This window comes from Giraffa tippelskirchi, chromosome 3, assembly GCF_054371585.1.
Source record: "Giraffa tippelskirchi isolate mGirTip1 chromosome 3, T2T-mGirTip1v1.2.pri, whole genome shotgun sequence".
Lineage (NCBI taxonomy): Eukaryota > Metazoa > Chordata > Mammalia > Artiodactyla > Giraffidae > Giraffa > Giraffa tippelskirchi.
The window spans coordinates 4,150,495-4,172,663 of NC_137277.1; the positions used below are offsets into that span (position 1 = coordinate 4,150,495).

The 22,169-nt window shown below is 39.9% G+C and overlaps 2 long non-coding RNA genes across 2 annotated transcripts in view; one reads left to right on the plus strand and one right to left on the minus strand.

The window, feature by feature from the left end:
* LOC145543545 (uncharacterized) overlaps positions 1-22,169 on the minus strand; it is a 448,599-nt gene that overhangs the window by 137,526 nt on the left and 288,904 nt on the right. The window lies entirely within an intron of this gene.
* LOC145540743 (uncharacterized) lies at positions 10,800-20,255 on the plus strand. The gene is made up of 4 exons (XR_014078530.1): positions 10,800-15,345; positions 18,176-18,408; positions 18,910-19,129; positions 20,006-20,255. It is a non-coding gene; the product is annotated as an uncharacterized LOC145540743 (long non-coding RNA).

Here is a 22,169-nt window from a genome sequence, read left to right on the forward strand (position 1 = left end):
CTGCAGAGTGAAAAAAAGTTTTGTTTTTTTTTTAACTGGCTAAACAGGTCTATCCCCAGTGGACACACACAGAGGAATTCTAAGCTACCAAAAGTGGCCTCTCTCAGGGCAGGTTGACAGCAGTGACAACCCCTGATTGGTTAATGGAAGCACTTCAGGATTTATCAGTTTTGATTGCTATCGGCTTTGGCAGCAAAATAGTGAAATAAAGACAATTTAAGGGCAGTTGCGCAGGGACGGGAAAGGGTGTGGAAGGACTGCTACAAGCAATGTGCTGTCACTCTTGATTTGCAGAAAGCAGATGGCTGCGAAATGGGGGCCACAAAGGAGGTGGAATAAGGAAGACAAACTAGAGCGGCAAGGTAATCAGCCAAAAGCATGAGTATTTGGTGCATGTAATGAGATACATGATGGTAACTGTCACCTAATAAGATAATTAGGGGGAAATGGTTATAAACAGAGTTTTTATCATTTGACATAACTAAATATGAATTTCTAGTAAAATAGGTGAAAGAAGGAATTCGCTGTTGTTTGTTGTTTTAGTCACTAAGTTGTGACTGTAGCCCGCCAGGCTCCTCTGTCCGTGAGATTCTCTAGGCAAGAATACTGGAGTGGGTTGCCATGTCCTCCTCCAGAGGATCCTCCCAGACCAGGAATCGAACCTACACCTCCCGCGTTGGCAGGCGGATTCTTACCGCTGAGCCACCAGGGAAGCCCCAAAAGGAATTAAGGGAACAGAAAGCAACCCTGCAGTCTCTCTGAGGATCTAGGAATACTCGAGACCACCCTCACCCTCAGAAAAGATGGTGGTGTGATGGGCAAGGGAGCGCAGGAGCTCCTAGAGGTGTCCTTCCAGAGAGCCACAACCGAGAGAAGCGGCTGGTGGCATTTGCCTGAAAACCACATGACCTTCTCTTGGCAGCAGGGTTTCACTTTTCCACCACAGGGGCAAGGTCTTGTCAAGATCCGCAGGCTTTAAACATTAGAGGCGCCTGACAATGAAACAGCACTGTTTTTAAATAACTTATTTCAACTCAACATAAATGCCTCAAAGCTGCCTGTTCTCCTTTTCTCCATTCATCCTAAATCTAGCTTTACACAGCAAGAAAGAAATCGAGCATTTGTAGAAAACCTACTATGGGCTGGACTGCATGTTTTGTAGTTAAATTTCATGACATCCTATATCTAACCACCTTATGAAATAGATACTGTCTCGGTTTTTAAAATGAGAAACCAGGCATAGAAAGGTCAAGTACCTCTTCAAGATCAGAAAGCACAAAATATGTTCACTCAGTCCTAAAGGAAATCAACCCTGAATATTCATTGGAAGGACTGATGCTGAAGCTCTAATACTTTGACCACCTGATGCGAGGAGCCAACTCATTGTAAAAGACCCTGATGCTGGGAGAGATTGAGGGCAGGAGGAGAAGGGGGTGGCGGAGGATGAGATGGTTGGAGGGCATCACCGACTCGACGGACATGAGTTTGAGCAAACTCCGGGAAATAGTGAAGGACAGGGAAGACTGGCGTGCTGCAATCCACGGGGATGCAAAGAAGTGGACATGACTGAGTGGCTGAACAACAACAAATTAGACAAAGAAGCAAATTTTGAGCTCAAGTTTGCTTGAATCAAAGGTTAGTGCCCTTTTCATTACATTCCATCTACTATCCAGATCAATCTGCACGTGTTTGATCTGATACCTGATGTTATCAGCAAACGGTCCTGGGCATCTGTGCTTCAGTGCTCTTGGGATGCCTCCCCGCACAGACACCACATCCAACAGGAGCCTTCTGCACTGAGGTCTCTTCCTTGCTCTTGAGAGTTGCTCTGTTACTTAGCACTCCACTCTGTGCCTGCAGTCAAAGTCCTCTGCTAATCCCCTGATGTATTTGACTAAAGACCCTGCCTGGAGATTCAAGAGGGAGGGGACATATGTGTACCTATGGCTGATTCACGTTGACTTATGGCAGAAACCAACACAGTGTTGTAAAGCAATTATCCTTCAATTAAAAATAAATAAATCTTAAAAATAAAGGCCCTGCTTGGACGTACATCATCTTTATAAAATCATCCATCTTCCCTTTACTCTAGCAGTTTATGCAAAGTATAGGTAAGCATTCATGATAACTGCCTCCTGTCTGACTTTTCCATGGACTGTTTGATCCCATACCCTGCTCCCTCCACATCCATCTCCCGTCGGGAAGACTCTAATTCTAGAAGCAGCTGGTACCCATAGATAATGTTCTATCAGAGCTTCTACCAGAATCTGAGACAGAAATTTAATTGCCTAATGTTCAACTGTCAAAACACTTAAGGAAAAACTTCTAGAAGAGAAAAAGAGACAAATGCAGAATTACAGTTAAATATTGCAGTGTTTCCATCTTAATACTTGGTAGAATATATAAGTAAGAATTCAGTTGGCTGACAGTCGCTCAGTCATTTCTGACTTTTTGTGCCCCATAACTGTAGCCCACCAGGCTCCTCTGTCCATGGGATTCTCCAGGCAAGAATACTGGAGTGGGTTGCCATTTCCTCTTCCAGGGGATCTTCCAACCCAGGGATCAAACCCAGGCAGACTCTTTACCATCTTTACCATCTGAGCTACCCAGGAAATCATGATTGACATAACTATCAACCAATTTAGTTTGTATCTATAGAAAAACAGACCCTAAATTCACAGAGTACAAACTGTTTACAAGTACACATGAACTATTCACCACTATAAAGCATGTGTTTGGCTATAAAATAAATATCAACAAATTAACAAGGATTGAAACCAAGCAGAATATGTTCTCAGACTGATGAATTAAATTACAAAATAACAACTATTTGGAAATTAAAGAACATAAATAATTCATGAAGAAAAAAATCATAGAGTATAGCAAATATCTCTAACTGAATAAAAATGAAAACAAAGCATATCAAAATTTGCAAGGTATAGCTAAAGGAGTATTAAGTGAAACATGCAGATTTAAGTGTTTTTATTAATAGAAAGTCCAAAATCAACAATACAAGCTTCCACCTTACAAACTGAGGGAAAAGGAGGAGAGCAAAAGAAATAAAATGATAAGGATGAAAACAGAAAACAGTGAGATAGAAAATACAGAAATAATACAAAAAATTCTATGAAACCACAGCTAGTTATTTTTAAAAAATGAATAAAACTGACAAACCTCTCACTAAAAATCATAAAAATCAGGGGTAATATATACTTTTCAGAAATTAAAGGCTAATATAGGAATATTATGAATAATTTTGCTAACAAATTTGAAAATGTAGATGTAATGGATAAATACTTTGAAAAAAACAATTTTGCCAAAACTGACACCAGAAGAAATTAACCATCTAAATAGTCCTTTGCCCTCTATTCATTAAATAAACTGAATGTGCAATTAAACATCTCTCAAAAAAAAAAAATTAAAACAAAACAAAACTCCCAGGCCCATATGGCTTTCCTGGTTACTTCTATAAAGATTTAAGAATAAAAGAACCTCCCTCCCACCCTCCCTGTCCCACCCCGCTAGGTCATCACAGAGCACTGAGCTGAGCCCCCTATGCTATACCACAGGTTCCTACTTGCTATCTGTTTCACACATGGTAATGTATATAAGTCCATGCTACTCTCTGAATTTGTCCCACCCTCTCCTTCCCCCACTGTGTCAAGTCCTTTCTCTGTCTATATCTCTATCCCTGCCCTGCAAATAGGTTCATCAGTACCATTTTTCATGTTGTTGTATGGCTCAAACCAACATAACATTGTAAAGTAATTATCTTCCAAATAAAAATTTAAAAGAAAAAGAAAACAAATACCATGCATACATTTCAGGAAGAAAAAATAAACATTTTCCAACACATTATTTTAAGGCAAGTATTTCACTGATAACAAAACAATAAAAGAATATTACAAAAAAGAATCAATATTCCTCACAAATATAGAACCAAAAGTTCTGAACAAAATTTCAAGAATATTTAATTTTAGAAATATGTAAACTTGATGGTATATCATCAAGTAGATTTTATTCCAAAAATATTAAATTAGTTTAACTTTCAAAAATCAGTTGAGGTAATTCACAACATTAACAGAACAAAAGAAAAAAACCATATGACCATCTCAATAGATGCAGAAAATAAATACAACAAAATTGAACACTCATGTGTCACAAACATCCTCAGTAAATTAGGAACAAAGGGGATCTTCAACTATATAAGGATATCAACAAAAATAAATCTTCAGCTAATATCAAACTTAATGGTAAAAGACTGAATACTTTCCACTTAAAATCAGGAGCAGTGCAAAGCTTTCTATTCAACACTGTACTGGAATTCCTAAGCAGTGCAATAAGACTGGGGGCGGGGGGTGGGGGGAGGCACAATGACTGGAGAGATAGCACACTATTCACTAATGGCAAGACCCCGATACACAGACCTTCCAAAGAAAAGCTACAGCAAAGCTATGAGGACTTGATAAGTGAATCTACTTGGATCACAGTAAATAAGGTTAATATAACGGATTTCTATATACTTTTTTAAACAAATATAAGTTACATTTAATCATATGCTTCAGAATATACTTTTCCGCAGTACTAGGTTTAGAGAGAGTAGTCTTGACTTTTTTAATCAAAAAATTTTATTGGGGCATATTTCCTTTATAACATTTTGTTAGTTTCTGCTGTAAACACACACACACACCCCAATGTTCACTACAGCACTGTTTACAATAGCCCCGTCATGGAAGCAACCTGCGTGAGTGCTAAGTCACTTCAGTCACATCTGACCCTTTGCGACCCTAATAATACCCCGCCAGGCTCCTCTGTCCATGGGATTTCCCAGGCAAGAATGCTGGAGTGGGTTGCCATTTCTTTCTCCAGGGGATCTTTCCAACCCAGGGATCGAACCCATGTCTTTTATGTCTCCTGCATTGGCAGGTGGGTTCTTTATTACTAAATGTCCACAGACAGATGAACGGATAAAGAAGATGTGGTGTGTACACACAGTGGAATATTACTCAGCCATAAAAAAGGATGGAATTGAGTCATTGGAGAAATATGGATGGACCTAGAGACTGCCATACAGAGTGAAGTAAGTCAGAAAGAGAAACACAGATATCATATATTAACACATATATGTGTAATCTCAATTGGTACATACTTAAAAATTGAAAAATAAACTTTTTAAAAGCTGGATAATATTCCACAGCACTGTTCTCACATGTTTCAAACACACAATGAGATATGAAAAATATGTTTTGACAAGAATCAAGAGATTCCAAGGACATTAGAGAATCGAGAATATAGGTCAGCAGAAACATCCTCGCTTAGGCGCAGTTAAGTCTTACCACAAGTATCACTTGAAAACCCAACAATATAGACATTACTCTCACAGAAAAGTTGAAAATGAGAAATAATGACAGGCCCCTGTTACTACCAATTAAGAGAGGTAATATCACGTTCAGTTTATTGAAACTGAATTCCAGCATGTGAGACATTAACTACCAATCAGGAGAGAGATGCCATGCACATTAAGAAGTCCTGGAGGGAAGAATAATAATATGGGCCCTAAATCAGTTATGCTACAGGATCTAACATCATTTCAGCACCTGTAATTTGTCATTATTATTAAGCCATGAAATGAAAAGGTGAGCCAAATGGTATGTGCTTTCCAGTGGTAAGTTTTTGTTGGAATGAGACACTGGGCCACCAGAGCCGCTAAAATATTTTTTAATGAATTCATAAAGAAAATCCAGACACTTAAAAATAACAAGGCCTACAACAGTGCATTTCAGCAGAGTTTGCTGAAGGGGAATCAATATTTTTCCTTGAGACTCACTTCCTCTGATTCTCTCCTGCACATACAGACATTAGAAAGTAAAGAGATCATTAGTTCTCTCTTAAAACATTAATGAGTAAAAGGCAGATGTTTCAAATTTAAGACCAGGATTTGTGATAGAGCTGCTTCTCAAACAGGCAAGTTGGCTTCATACGCTCCAGGGAATATAGCAGCAGGAATAATTTTTCATATGTTCCTTAAGTAGAATGACAAATATGTACAGAAACTTTATCACCAAGTTAAAATGATCACAGCTGTGAATAAATGATTAAAATCATATAAAAATTATTACAATTCCAAAGTTTTATTTTCTATTAAACTTCATGTAACAATGGTTAATTATTCCTGAGAAATGCCAGGTAATATAGTTATTACTACTACTACTACTACTGCTGCTAACACTAATAACCAAGATTTTGCTTATAATAAGTATTTACTATGCACCACATGCTATGCTATGAAGCATTCAATCATCATAACAACTTCATGAAGAATGGATCATTATTATTACTATTATTCCCCATCTGGGAGGTCATATAATCCAGGTATAAAGAGTTTAAATTGTTGCCAAGGTCTTTAGCTGCTAGTAAATGGTATGGTTGGCTAATACAACATTGTTAATCAACTATACTTCAACATAAAATAAAAAGCTTAAAAAAATAGTATGGGTGAACTTCATAAGCAAGTTTGTCAGGGTTGAGATTCACAAATAAGCATGTCACACTCTGAAGATTAAGGTTTTAAACACTATGATGTTTTGTATAATGGAGGGAAAAGGAAAATACCCAGAAGGACTAAACAATCTATAGCTTCTCCCCTATCCTTCCATGCTTCATGCACAAAGGAGAAGTAGAAAAACTCACTGTGGCAGTTTGGAATTAAGAAGCTTCTACTCTCTTAGAAAGATTGTTCTTACAGTCTGCTGTGTAAGGGTCAATTGTTAAGACTCATTCAAGTTACACGATCCTATTGGAATAGTCACATGGAAAGTAATTAGAATGGATCAATCCTATTAGAGTCTATCTGAAAAAGATTTCTAGATATAAAGTCCATAGGTTCATACTTAAACACACACACCCTTTCTTGCAATCCCTTGAGTCAGTACACCATAATCTCAAATAACCAACACTTTCTACATTTTTGGTTCTCAGTTAAGGGAAAAAAGAAAGAAAAAACAACTCAACAAAATTGCCATGGAGAAGTGAAAATCAAATCGCTTCTAAACACACATAACAGTAGGGAGGATGGCTGTCGTGGGGTAACAGCACTGGCTGAGTGTGTGAGGAAACTTGGCTAACGGCGAATTGCTGTAAAGGCTAATTACTCATGTAGAATTACAGAGACTCCTGAGGAAGTCTGAATCCACTCTGCCTGCCCCACGCTACCAGGGAGCCTTAATCCAAACAATTCTAGATAAATGGGTCTCTTCTTTGTTTTAAGGAAATCTCCAGAGTCTCAGGTTTCGAAACAGCCCTCACTTGCACATTTCATATATTTTCCTCAACGTTCATAAATCTCTCTTTTTATTAAGTAAATCTAACTTTCCCATAAGAGTAGGGGGTTTGGAGGAGAATTATTATACAAACTTTCTCTATTTCCCCAAAGTTCCAACATAACCGTAGGAAAATACTGGTGATCTTGCAGTATCTGAAGGTGAAAGTACTGCTTGTCCACCGTTTTTACCTACAGGTATCACGTCTCAAACAAAAACACTCACAGACACAACACACACAGAGGTCTTCACTAATTGTTAAGTCGCGTCCGACTCTTGCAACCCTGTGGACTGCAGCCCGCCAGGCTCCTCTGTCCATAGGACTCCCCAGGCAAGAATACTGCAGTGGGCTGCCATTTCCTCCTCCGGGGGATCTTTCGAATGCAGGGATCGAACCCAGGTCTCCTGCCCTGCAGGCAGAGTCTTTACCGACCGAGCTATCCACCTGAACATAAATTCTGGGACCATTTCATTCAGAACCAGGCCTCCTCTGCTTCTCAAGCGCGATCTCCGGAATACACAGTGCATTTTCCATACTCACATGCGCTACTTAATCAACACGTATTCTGAGAGTCCTCTCCAAGCTGCCACTGCCTTGGTAGCCGATGACTATGACCACTCACAAGATTTAGAAAACACACAGATGGTAAAACTAATATATATTAAAACAGCTCCTACAAACATATTATGCCACTGAATCCAACAACTTAGGTGAAATGGACAAATTCCTCAAAGGGCAAGCTATCGAAATTCATTCAAGAAGCTTTGAATGATAAAAACTCTCAGAAGACTTCCTAAATCTGATAAAGTGAAAGTGTTAGTCACTCAGGGTGTCTGACTCTTTGTGACCCCATGGACCGTAGCCCATCAGGCTGCTCGGTCCATGGAACTCTCCAGGCAAGAATACTGGAGTCGGTTGCCATTCCCTTCTCCAGGGGATCTTCCTGACCCAGGGGTCAGACCCAGGTCCCCCACATTGCAGGCGGATTCTTTAGTATCTGAACCACCAGTTTAGTCAGTGAAGTTGCTCAGTTGTGTCCGACTCTTTGTGATCCGATGGACTGTAGCCTACCAGGCTCCTCCATCCATGGAATTTTCCAGGCAAGAGTACTGGAGTGGGTTGCCATTTCCTTCTCCAGGGGATCTTCCCGACCCAGGGATCGAACCCGGGTCTCCTGCATTGCAGGCAGACGCTTTACCGTCTGAGCTACTAGGGAAGCCCTGAACCACCACCAAGGAAGCCCTAATCTGATAAAAGGAGTCTACAAAAACCACAGAGTTTATATCATACATGGGGATAAAAGATGGAATGGTTTCCCCCCAGGATTTGTAATGAAGCAATAATATTTGTGCTCACCATTTGTTTAATGTTTTACTGGAAGTTCTGGGGGAGTGCAAGAGGGTAAGAAAAGAAAGAAAACGCACACAGATTGGAAAAATGTAAGGAGAAAAAAACAACAAAAAGTGAGTTTAGTGAGCTTGCAGAACACAGAACAAAAATAAATTATATTTCTATATTAGTAATGAACAATCAGAGATTGAACTTTAAAAAGAAATACCATCTACAATAGCACTGCCAGCATGTGAAAACTCATCAAATGTACAAATTAAGCTGTACGTGCAATTCATTTCCTTAGTAAAGCTGTAAAAAGGAATTTAACTGAAAAGTTATACACAATATTACTTGTACAGTAAATCAAACAAGGTCAGAGTTGACAACTTTGCCGTTTCTGTATATCTTTTTCCACTGGAATCAAAATGCTGTTCTTATGACAAATACTGTGTTCCCTTATTAAAACCGTCAGTGTATAGTGCAAATTATGTTACGTCACTGTACAGCAAGAATAAAGAGAAAAGGGCCTAGTCAACAGATATTGGATGGGAAAACACATCTACAGAATTTTATCTGTCTACATGGAGAGGATGAGGGGCAGGAAAATGTGCTTTGAGCTTGAGCTTCCTAAGAATGAAAACAGGAACTTCGGGGCAACTGTATTTAAAAGAAAGCTGAGTTTGGATTTAAAACAGGTGACGTCTTCAGAGACAGCACAGCTTGTCTGAAGGTTGGAAATACAGACTCCAGCCCCTCCACATACAGTCTTCATTCAGTTTAGAGCCGTGCTCCCCAACTGAGCCTTCCGTGAGGGTGAGAAGGTTCTGTATCTACACCGTCTAACACGGAGGTCACTCCCTGCGTGTGTCAGCTCAGCGCCTGAAATATGCTTTGCTGATAAATAAACTTAATTCAAATCAAATTTAAATTGAACTAGCCACACGTGGCTAGACAAGTTTAGAGGCTCATTATTCATTCAACAGCCCAACCAAGAAACTCCAGACAAACCTATCTCCTTCACTTCCTATTTTTCATTCCGTCATTAACTGAATGAACACGGCTTACTTACTCTGCTTTGTTCATTATTGTATTTCCACCATTTAGCACAAACAAATTCCTTATCCTCATGAAATTTATGTTCTAATGAATCCCGTTAATCACCAAATCCTCATTATAGTCTCCACTGAAACTTTCTTCAACATTATCCACTTCATCTCTGCTATTTTCAACATAGCCTCAAGATCATTAAATTCATCCCAAAGGATGAAATAATCCACACATTTTGTTTTGGTTTTTGTTGTTGCTATTTGTTTTTGGTGTTGTGAAAAGAAAATCAAAGCTGCTTTATAATCAGTTCTGGTGTCATGTGAAGATATTATACTCTAAAATGCTAAGTTTGAGTTTCTCAGCTAGAAGACATTATGTGTTCAAGGTATCATTTCAAATGATGCCGTTTTATTTTGTTTTTTTCATTGCCAAGGACCTGCTGACAATAAATGTTGGTTGAAATACACAGCAAACTTTGACTCAGCCATCTTACTGTTCATGCTGACGTGTGTCTACACGTTGTTTAACTATGCTTGTATTTATGTCTATCTTTCCATTCTTGGGTCAGAAAAATCCCTGAAGGAGGAAATGGCAATCCACACCAGTATTCTTGCCTGGAAAATCCCATGAATAGAGGAGCCCGGTGGGCTATAATCCACGGGATCGCAAAGGGTCAGACACGACTGAGCATTGAGCACAAGCACATGTGTTGTCACAGATTATGTATTTTTATCCAGGTTAAAAAAATCATCTTACAGAGAAAAACTAATCTGAAGTAGCCCTATTCTTCAAAGACTCAGTGAAACTGTTCATTATATCTGAAGCTCCAAGTGATAGCATACACAGTGTATGTAGAAGTTTATCCCATGCAAAACACACAGCATAGCTTCCAAATGGCTTTTCATTAGAAATTTTCTTTAGATAATTTGATAATGAAGCCCTGGTAATCAGACTGAAACTTTTCATTAGCAGAGCATGGTTTCGCATCACGGAGGGGAGAAGAAAAACTTGTCGAAGATTTCATCTTATGATTGCAAATGCATCCAGGGCTGTAAATTTGTCGGAGAAACCCACTGAACAACCCCAGGGGAAACCAAGTGCGTTTATGAAGGGAACGCGAACCTCATACAAGTGTCAGAAGGATAGGAAGTCGACGTCTGTGAGTCTCAGACTGTCAGAAAGATCTGCTTTCAGGGCCTGCGCTCGGCCTCTCTGGGACACCCAGAGGAATTATTAGAGCCTTGGAACAGCAAGCTTCATTACCATAGATGTAATAAGACTTATTTTCTGCGCACTTTCTGGTTATCACTATTTAAAAGCGGTGAAATGCTGATATCCCCAATACGCTAATGAAAGACGGGGTAACTACATCTCATCTCTGAGTCTGAAATCACTAACCTCTTAGCAAAGTCAACAAGAATGACTCGAATGACTTCACTTTTACACTCATGATGAAAAGTGACTCGTTCTGTCAAAAACTTGTTACACTTTAAAGAAATGGGGGTGTAGTGGGGGATAGATATTCCCAACCTAACATCATTGAGACAGAATCAAAATAATGTATGCTGATGGGTCAGAAATAAAAAATACCACAGTGTTCTATAGCCGTGAATTAGTTTAACATATGGCTATGTGCATAGTACATTAACCGGTATTTGGCTGCACCTTTTGTGACACAGAGAACAAAGCAAGAAAGCAAGCCAGTCATGCACAGCAGCTCCTAACCTTTTTGGCACCAGCGACCAGTTTCATGGAAGACACGTTTTCCACGGACTGGTTGGGGTGGGGGGAGATGGTTTCAGGATGATTCAACTGCATTTCCATTTATCGTGCACTTTATTCCTAATCTAACGACGCTGCTGATCTGACAGAAGGTCCATGACCTGGAGGCTGGGGATCCCTGATCTAGAAGGAATATTGGAACCTCCGGAAACCCTGAGAAGGAAAGGCTTTTGACACCCATCTGCAGGCATGAAGCCTCAGGATCCGGCTCACGCGGGCAGGCGTTAAACCTGCTTTATCATCATCGATCCTGAATCCTGTACACAGAGGGAGGCACCAGGTCATCGGCCCTTCTCGCCTCAAAAGGGCTCTGCTGCTCTATCAGCAGGGAGCTTAATTTCCATCGTGAACAAATGGTGCTTTGAGAAACTGCACATCCAATCTGTTGACTGTTTTTATTAGTGTGGTTTTCTTGGTAACTAATATGGGAGCTGAAGAGGTCGTTGTTTGGACCTCAGAGCCTGTGAGCCAGGCCGCTGGTAACAAAATGGGGCTCTATGAAGATCATCTGTTGTTGGTATTTCTCTCAACAGCAGCATCTGGTGAACTTTTGGTCATAATTTAATTTGCCCAAACTTGCCTGAATATAAGAATTTCCTGGGATGATTGTTAAATGTGGGTCGTGAAGACCCTCCCATGGGGATTCTGATCCAGTGGGGAGGAGGGTCTCAGAGTCTGAATTTTAACTTTTAAGGAACGTTGCCCTAAGTTATCACCCTGCTGCAACCAACGATGAGAAAGCAGAGATAGAACTGAGGTGTGAGCAAGTCCGTTCAATTCTGGCTACAACTAGTTCCTGTCAGCTTCTCTATAGCTCTTACAGTCTTACGGAGATGTTTGCAGACAGTTGCACATCTATGCAAACTCTGATATACAGGATGGATAAACAATAAGGTCCTACTATATAAGATAGGAAACTATATTCACTACCCTGTGATAAACCAGGATGGAAAAGATATTAAAAGAGAATATAAGTACATATAAGTGTACTTTGCTATATAGCAGAAATGAACACATCATAAATCAGCTATACTTCAATAAAATTAAAAAACAGAAAAAGAAAGAAAGTTGCCCATCCGACTTTTTATAAAATGAGGCAGAGGTCCCTTTGTACCATGTAAAGCAGTCTTCATGTTTATCACTGGCTTCCACACCATGACAGCTTCAAAAATAGCCTGTTCATCTTCTCAGCACTCTAAAATGGATGTGGGTGAGGTTTCCAGGAGCCAGACTCTGAGACGGAAATGTGTGTGGGCAGTTTATTGGGGACATTTGGGGATCAACCCCTTTAAAGGAGTGAAAGAAACAAGTGTAGCTGAGGGAATACACTGACCAGAAATGCAACAAAGGCACAGCTGACCTCAAGGAGAGGTCCGAAGCCAGGATGGCCCTTTCGAGTTATTCCAAATACGACAAGGTGGCCGGGCCTTTACATGGCTCCGGTGATGTTTTATTGCAGGTGAGCTACCCTTGGGCTAGGATCCTGAATTAGCTTCCAAGAGCAAACTAGTAGAAGAACTCAGTCAGTATCCATCAGCAGTCAACATCAACTGGGGAAATGAGTTGACTGGAAGGTTCCAAAGGCAAAAATCACCAACACAGACCACAGTATCCACTACAAAGTCCAGCCACCGGTTCCAATCTTGCTTATTTACCTTCGTTCATGTCTGGTTGTTCCACATTTCGATAAGAAAACAAACAGACTGGGGCCCATCGTCAGTTTTGAGAAAACTAAGAAGCTTCAAACATTTGCAGACTGGGAATTTAGCAGCGAGCTTACGCACAGTTTCAATGTACAATAAGGGCCGAGTGGGAGAGTCAACACGCCTTAGCACCAAGACGTCAGGTTTCATTAAGAGTTAGTTGTTCCAGGGAAGCAAAGGGAAATAAAATACAGAGAAACACTAACAAAGACTCACATTACCAGCCTTTTACATACGCTGACCATACACTGGTAGTTTATATTGAAAAAAAGGAAATGTGCATTTTACACATTTCAGAATCAACATTCTCGTCCACTAAGGCCTCTCATCAATCATTCAGTGGTCAGACAACCCTGCAAACAAGGAGTGCATCCAAGCCCACTTCTGGATGGTGCATTTCAGGTGTTGTGTGATAGCCCTGCACAGTGAACACTTTCATAGGGCACCAGGCAGCGTGCGGCACCCATCCACCGCCAAATGGTCTGCTTCTCAAAGTTTCAACTGTGGATAATCACGTGTAAGTCTTGAGTGTCAACAGAGATCTTATTTAACCGTGAAAATCCAGAGAGTGCAACCTAGGCTCCAGCACTGCCTACAAGACTAGTGTTTTCCGGGGCTGGGTTTTTTGCTGTCCGTACCTTCTCTCACTAGGTGACTTTATACTATCTTCTGGCTTAAATATCATCCATATATGATGACTTCCACACTCCTGTTACCAAGACTGAGCTGTATGTCCTCTGTGCAATCAACATCAATATTTGGATACACAATACTCATCCGGTAAGCCTCTTATTTGGCTATGATTTCTTCCCTCCAAATCCGCCCTTCCCTCTATCATTTCCATCAACAGCACATCCCACCACCCACCCAATTTGATCAAGACAAAGATCTAACCTTCATTCTTCTCTTACCATCTTGGTGATGGTTTAGTCACTAAGTTGTGTCCAACTCTTGCGACGTGGACTACAGCCTGCCACGCTTTTCTGTCCATGGGATTTCTCAGGCAAGAATACTGGAGTGGGCTTCCATTTCCTTTTCCAGGGCATCTTCCTGACCCAGGGATTGAACCAGAGTCTCCTGCATTGCAGTCAGATTCTTTACCCACTGAGCTATGAGGGAAGCCCTTACTCTCTTAACTCACGTCAAATCCATCATGCATGATGTCTCCTTAAATTCAAAACACAGCCCTAACTCAGGTCATCAGATCTAGCACTTGACTTCTCAAGATTCTCTCCTAGTTGTACCACAAACAAAAGCCTCCACCTTACCTCCTGTTCTCACTCTTACCAGGGGACTTTTCTCCACAAAGACCCCAAAGTGTATTTTAAGAACATGAATCAGATAGGGTTGCTCCAAAAGTTTCCAGAGTATATAGAACAAAACCTAAATGCCCTACCAATTGTGGCCACTAAGACTGCACATGGCCAATACCATTTATTTTCACTCCTCTCCTGCCTTACTCCTCACAGCAAACTGTGGAAAATTCCTAAAGAGATGGGAGTATCAGAATAACAGAGCACCTGACCTGCTTCCTGCAAAACCTGGATACAGGTCAAGAAACAACAGTTAGAACTGGACATGGAACAAATTTGGGAAAGGAGTACGTCAAGGCTGTATATTGTCACCCTGCTTATTTAACTTATATGCAGAATACATCATGAGAAATTCTGGGCTGGATGAGGCAGAAGCTGGAATCAAGATTGCCAGGAGAAATATCAATTACCTCAGATAATGCAGATGACACCACCCTTAGGGCAGAAAGCAAAGAGGAACTAAAGAGCCTCTTGATGAAAGTGAAAGAGGAGAGTGAAAGAGCTGGCTTAAAACTCAACATTCAAAAAACTAAGATCATGGCATCCAGTCCCATCATTTCATGGCAAATAGATGGGGATACAATGGAAACAATGACAGACTTAATTTTCTTGGGCTCCAAAATCAGTGCAGATGGTGACCATAGCCATGAAATTAAGACATTTGCTCCTTGGAAGAAAACCTTTGACAAACCTAGACATCATATTAAAAAGCAGACATTACTTTGCTGACAAAGGTCCGTCTAGTCAAAGCTATGGTTTTTCCAGTAGTCAAGTATGGACGTGAGAGTTGGACCGTAAAGAAGGCTGAGTGTTGAAGAATTGATGCCTTTGAACCGTGGAACAAACAGGTGCTTAATATATTATTTGGATAAAAAAGATTTTAAGTAAGACTCACTTTCTCTAGATTCCATTCTTGACTGATTCAATCATATCTTGCCCACTGAATATGTATTTTATGCTTAATATTCTGCTCTCTGATTAAGACTAAATTACTATGAACTTAGTAGTCCTCCTCTACTTTCTCTTGTATATAATTGGAAAAGTCCAATGTAAATCCAAAATCTATTTTTTTCCTGAAATACCAAAGTTATTTTCTAAGTTTACAACAAACTTTGTTGGCAAAGTTTCAGCTTCCCTGGTGTTGGCAAAACATGGTTTAAACGGATATAAAGTTATAGTCATGTATTTTACTCTGTGTGAATATTCATATGCTTACCTGCAGAATTACTGACATGTTTGATTATAGGGTACAATCTCAGGCCCCAGGGAGTGTGTGATGTAATATTCAGGAAAGTCACCATATTATCTTTGTGAAATTTAAAACCTTCTGCTTCAAATGGCAGGAGAGTGGGGTGTCTCTTGCATTCTCTATCAGTTCTGAAGACGTGGACAGAGCATTATCTCTAGGTTAGAGCTGCCAGTTTTCAAGATAAAATTCTCCAGTTACACATACTCCATTCTTAACCATCCTGCTTTCAACACACTACCACCTGGATGCTACAGAGGAATGCCTAGCTGAGCTTTTGCTTAATAATTTAATTATTAACCACCACCAACAATCAAGGCTTCCCTGGTGGCTCAGCTGGTAAAGAATTTGCCTGCAATGGGGGAGACCTGGCTTTGATCCCTGGGTTGGGATGATCCCTTGGAGAAGGAAAGGCTACCCACTCTAGTATTCTGGCCTGCAGAATTCCATGGACTCTATGGTCCATAGGGTCGCAAAGAGTCAGACATGACTGAGCAACTTTCACTTTCAACAACTACACTATGACTGCAGGGTTATTAATTGGCCAAATTCAGTATCACTGTGTCTCAGGGGAATAGGGAGCTCTGAGGAGAGGGAGAGAGATGGGTGAACTGCAGACTGGTGGAGCAGTCAGAACACATTAATATTTCTTGATTAAGTGTGCCATCTTGTACTGGCGTGGTTCATGATGACCCAAAACAATTACAATAGTATTAATAACATCAAAGACCACTGATCACAGATCACCAAAACAAATATAACAATGATGAGACAGTTTGAACATTGTGAGAACTCCTGAACTATAACACAGAGACAAGAAGTGGGCAAATGCTGTTGGAAAAATAATGCTGATAGACTTGCAGAAGGTGGGTTGCTACAAACTTTCAATTCATAAAAAAAAAAAAAAATGCAGTCTCTAAAGCACAATAAAGTGACATGCAATAAAATGAGTATGCCTATAGTCTAACCTTTTTCTCACTGTGACTATTCATACGTTTAGCTGCAAAATTATCAACGTCTGATTATGAGCACGGTCTCACTCAACTGTCACCATACACCTGGTTTCCTTAATTGGTTTTTTCTGAGTTTTTTTCCCAGATATATATATATGTGTTTAGAAGCAAATATGAATATGTAATTTTTGCACAAATGTAGCACACCAGGAATACTAGATGCACATATATTTCTGCAGCTTTTTCTCATTTAATATCTCATAGATACCAATTTATAACAATAAAAATGGCCTTCTGAGCTCTTTTCTATGTTTTTTTCTAAATTGTCATAATTTCTTTAGCTGATCTATTTATAGATATTGCAATTATTTCCCGTATTTTGTTATCATAAATTATAAACCAGTGTTCAGATGTCCAGGCATAGCTCTTAAATAAACACTTATTTTTAGAAACCTAGCAAAACGGACAAAGCATATGAACATATAATGTGATAAAGGAAAATCTGAATATCATTTTTAATGAACATTGTTAGAGAAATTAAACCTTTGTCTCTGACATGTTTTACATATATATATATATTTCCCAAGTTATCACTCAACTTTTCACTTTCTTTATGGCATTTTTCTAAGAATTTGTTAAAACTTTTATGTAACCAAGTTGTTGGCTTTTTTACACTTTTTAAAATTGTACAGAATTGATATGCTATTTCCATGCTAAGATAATTGATGCAATGCTTCTATGTTGTTTTCTGTGCTGATATATACATATTTATATCAGCTTTGCTCTCTCTGGATTTATTTTGGTGTAAGATGCCTTGTCCGATCCCATTATGGTCACCCCCCCCACCCCTCACCAACGGTTACCCAATATTCCTGATACCATTTATTGAGTTGACTTTTTTTCCCCCCCAGTTTTTTCAGTTCTCTTTTCACTACACAAAGTACCTCATAGTACAGGATGGTAACCAGTGCACAGAACTATATTTATTTTCTTTTCATACTGACCAACCGGCAGTACCATTTCCATTAAGGCTGGAGATGGTTCCCCTCTGCTCTGGGCCTGAGGGTCCCTGTTAGGTTGCAGGATGGAGTGAGGGGGCCGGGCCGGGGGGCTGGGCTCTGATGCATCTGCATTTCAGATAACTTGACATCTGTGGACAGGCCAAGGGGGTTTTCTTTCTTCTGCTTCCTGGTACCTATTTTGGAATCTCAAATACAGAAAACAGCTGAAGCAATAAAACAAATAAATTCTTAGGAAGTTATTCTTCCTTTACATTGCATTTAAAACATACACACACATTTGACTATCAGGCCCTCTATAATGAGAGCTAATAAACATTTTTATTGTATATATTTTATAAAATGAGTTGTGTTTCAATCTTACACAGATATTTCAAATTGCTTGATTAAAACTTTCTTTGTTGGCAAATTCTGCCAGAAATTTATTCATTCATTTAATAAAATTCTTGAGTATTTCTAGGTGGCTTTGAGTCTTCTAAGGACTGTGGAGGACTCATAAATGAAGAAGACACGTCCCTATTCCATCACCGTTTCTGATGGCAGAGTTTACCAGATGAGACTGGGGCAGAGAGAGCATCTTCCTGGCGGGAGCAGTGGACACGTGTAACCCATGGGAGAACATGATAAGCGTTGCTACGAAGACTCAAAGAACATCTCTGCATGCCAATTCTGAGAGATGGGATAATATGACAGGTTCTTTCTCAATGTACTCACTTCTCTTCAAAAGACTTCAGGGGATTTATGTGAAAGGTCATCCTCTAAATAGCCAGGCAGAGTTTACCAAATGTCTGGTTCAGCTCAGTTGCTCAGTCGTGTCTGACGCTTTGCGACCCCATGGACTGCAGCATACCAGGCTTCCCTGTCCATCACCAACTCCTGGAGTTTGCTCAAACTCATGTCCATTGAGTCAGTGATGCCACCCAACCATTTCATCCTCTGTTGTCCCCTTCTCCTCCTGCTCTCAATCTTTCCCAGCATCAGGGTCTTTTCTAATGAGCCAGTTCTTCACATCAGGTGCCAAAGTATTGGAGTTTCAGCTTCAGCATCAGTCGTTCCAATGAATATTCAGGACTGATTTCCTTGATGATTGACTGGTTGGATCTCCTTGCAGTCCAAGGGACTCTCAAGAGTCTTCTCCAACACCACAGTTCAAAAGCATCAATTCTTACGCACTCAGCTTTCTTTCTCCATCAGGTCAAAGCTGTGGTTTTTCCAGTAGTCATGTATGGATGTGGAGTTGGACTATAAAGAAATGTCTGGTTACTGAAGCAATTATATACAATTGAAGACCAGAGACCTATAACTCCTACTGTGAAGACTCTCTTCTTCACCCACATCAATCCTTCGATGACTTAGTCAAAATATCATCTACTCATTATATCTGAAATGTCAATTTGTAATGAAATTGGAAAAGGTGATTTGAAAGAGGGTAAATTTAAAATCACATACCACACACCATTTTCGAGAACGCATTACTCACATCAGGCTGGGTATGTGTGGAAACAACTCAGTGTTCAATGTCTCTTGCTTGCTTGTTGATTCATCCTAAGTTTAGTCTCAGCAGTATGTGCCTGCAGTCAGGACTTGTGGTCTCAGCCAGCTCTTCAAACTTGCTTATGTTTACTACCTTCCTTGTAGCTGGGGTGGCCATGTTGCCCAGTGTTGTCAATGACCCAGAGAGCACTGCTGGAGGGGACTTAGAAGAAAGCTGGTGACGAACCCATGAAGAGGGTTGACCAGTGTGGCCCCTTTCTTTTCTCCTGTATCTCAGAGCCGTGTGATGACCAAGAGGCCAGATGAAGGACGTTTAATACAGTAGAGCAGGGTGAGACAGCGTGCAGGGTGTGGATGATTTTCGTAGAACCAGGGGATCAGTCCCATCTGCTTGTTAGGTGAGAAGAACAGAACCGCTCTTGGTAGGGTACGCTGCTGATTGCAGCCAAACACTCTTCCACAGACAGTGTGCTGGGTAGTTGCGAAGAAAGTCTTTCACTAAAGACTTCCCACTTTTTGTGCTAACCCTTCAGAAATTTTATGGAGGACAGTCTATAAACAGGGCTTATTGATTCTTAAACAGATAGACGTGAAGAAGGTCCCTTGTAAGCATGGTGAGACGTCATGCACTAAAGAAATGAGAGCATTCAGGATAAATTCCAGCAGTAACAGAAAAGTGTCCTTTCAATTATCCCTGTGAATTCTAGAAATTCCCACAACCATAAACTAAGTAGGTTGGTCTTAAGGTCCCATGTCTTCACTTAGAAACACTCAATCCTTCTGTTGAATGTCACAGGAGCAGCGCGTGGCCATTTCCAATGCAAGCAGCTAACGGAGGCGACCTCAAGAAGAGAAGGCTTGGTTTCTCATAGAATAAGACGGTGCTCAGGGCTGGGGCATTGGGATGACCCTGGGGGATGGGATGGGGAGGGAGGTGGGAGACCCATGTACACCAATGGCTGATTCATGTCACTGTACGGCAAAAACCACCACAATACTGTACAGTAATTAACCTTCAATTAAAACAAATACATTAAAAAAAAAAAGCAGAGCTGTTGGCTGGTAACTGTGTTTGGTCAGTCAGCCTTCTAACTCATGAATTAAAAGCAATTAGTTTTTAAGTTTCAAACTTTTTTCTTTCTCTGAAGACTTTGCCTTCACGTTATTTTCATCTTAAACAGAGTTCTGGGGCCCTGGGCAGATATTCTGATACCCTGATAATTTGTGGTCTTGCTAAAGACTAACTCTTTGCACAGCCTCCCTGGCTTGATTTGTTATTTCAAAGTTCCAATTATTTCACACCTTGCTCTTAGACTTTTTCTAATTGGGTTGTATTTTCCCAGTTGAAATTAGAACCGGCCCAACTCTCACGTTAATCAAAATCTGAGCCCCCTTTTAAAGATTAAAATTCTTCAGTGTTTTTAAATAGATGCTGTTATTTTTACAATCTTCCTAATTTCATTTCGTGGGACGAACTAGGACCTTAAAATAGTGAGAAAATATTTTCTTACTTGATCCCCAAGCCCCATCTTTACTTAATAAAGTTCCCATAAATAAACACTTTGGACAATATTTATAGCTTTTAAATATTTAGCAGCCGTTGTGATAATTATCTATGAACCAGCAAATGAATTTCGTGATTTGTGACTAAGATTCTTTTTAACTTCCTTTCCTCAGGTAGAAAAAGTCATATTATTGCCATGCAGCATATGTCCAAACAGCCATTCAAAACCATTTCTCATTAGAAATAAATAATAAGGAAAAGTTTAGGCCACAGAAGCTAAATGTCATTCCAAGCATAAAAGGTCTTGTTTTAGTCCCAAGAGTAAGTGTTTTGGGTAACTGGAACTTGATGGGTGTGATTTGCCATTTTTTCCCATTTCCTGAAAAATCTTTAAAAAAATAAAATCATAGCTTATATGTCCCACTGCCTTTAACTAAACTGTTAAGTATTGAAGCTGCTTTCTAAAATATTCCTTAATTTTCACGCGTGTACCTGTCCATTCACATGGGTGTTCGCTGCTTGCTGTTGTTAACTATTTCTCTATATGTCGACTCAGTGAATCATGTTTCCAGAATTGAAAGTTGCTTGTTTAATCAGTGAATTCACAACACTTGATCAAACCACAATCAAGAAACTGGCAGCCAAAGAAAATCCAAAAGCAGGTTCATAGTTTCGAAGGAATAGTGTCACAAGAAATAAAAGAATCCTTCCATTATATCTTTCATGAGTTCTCCATCACCATCATCATCAATATTATTATCGTTTCTTTAAAAACTTACACCACTCCAACAGGAAATAATTTAAGGGTCTTACTTAGCTTACTAATACATTGTCTTGAAAACATAGGTCACAGATTCAACAAAATAAAAGATCAAGAGACCTCATGCACGTGTGCGTGCTCACTCAGCCGTGTCTGACTCCCCGCAACCCCACGGACTGCAGCCCACCAGGCTCCTCTGTCCATGGGATTCTCCAGGCAAGAATACTGGACTGGGCTGCCATTTCCTCCTCCAGGGGATCTTCCCAACCCAGGGATCAAACCCATGGCTCCTGTGGCTCCTGCATTGGCAGGCAGATTCTTTACCACTGAACCGCTGGGGAAGCCTCTGTCAAACCAAATATTATACGTCACAAAATTTCAAAATCTTTACTCTTCCTAGAGCTGCATTCTTAGTCAATGCCTAGTTGTTCTTAAGATACCAAGATCCAAACACCTTTGTTTTTAAGTTATATGACACGTGGAAGCTTTATAACAATTAAGAGATAAATTTCAAGACAGGTTTGCCTCGAAAACAGCCAGAGTTGATACCCTAAAGTAGGAAAACTACAAAAAAAAATGAAAGTTTTTGAGAAACATTAAAGAAATCCACAAATAAAGACACTGAAGTTTAAGACCATTTAAAGTATAAAAACAAACCTACATCTTCAATAGTTATCTTTTCTTTTTAGTAATAGT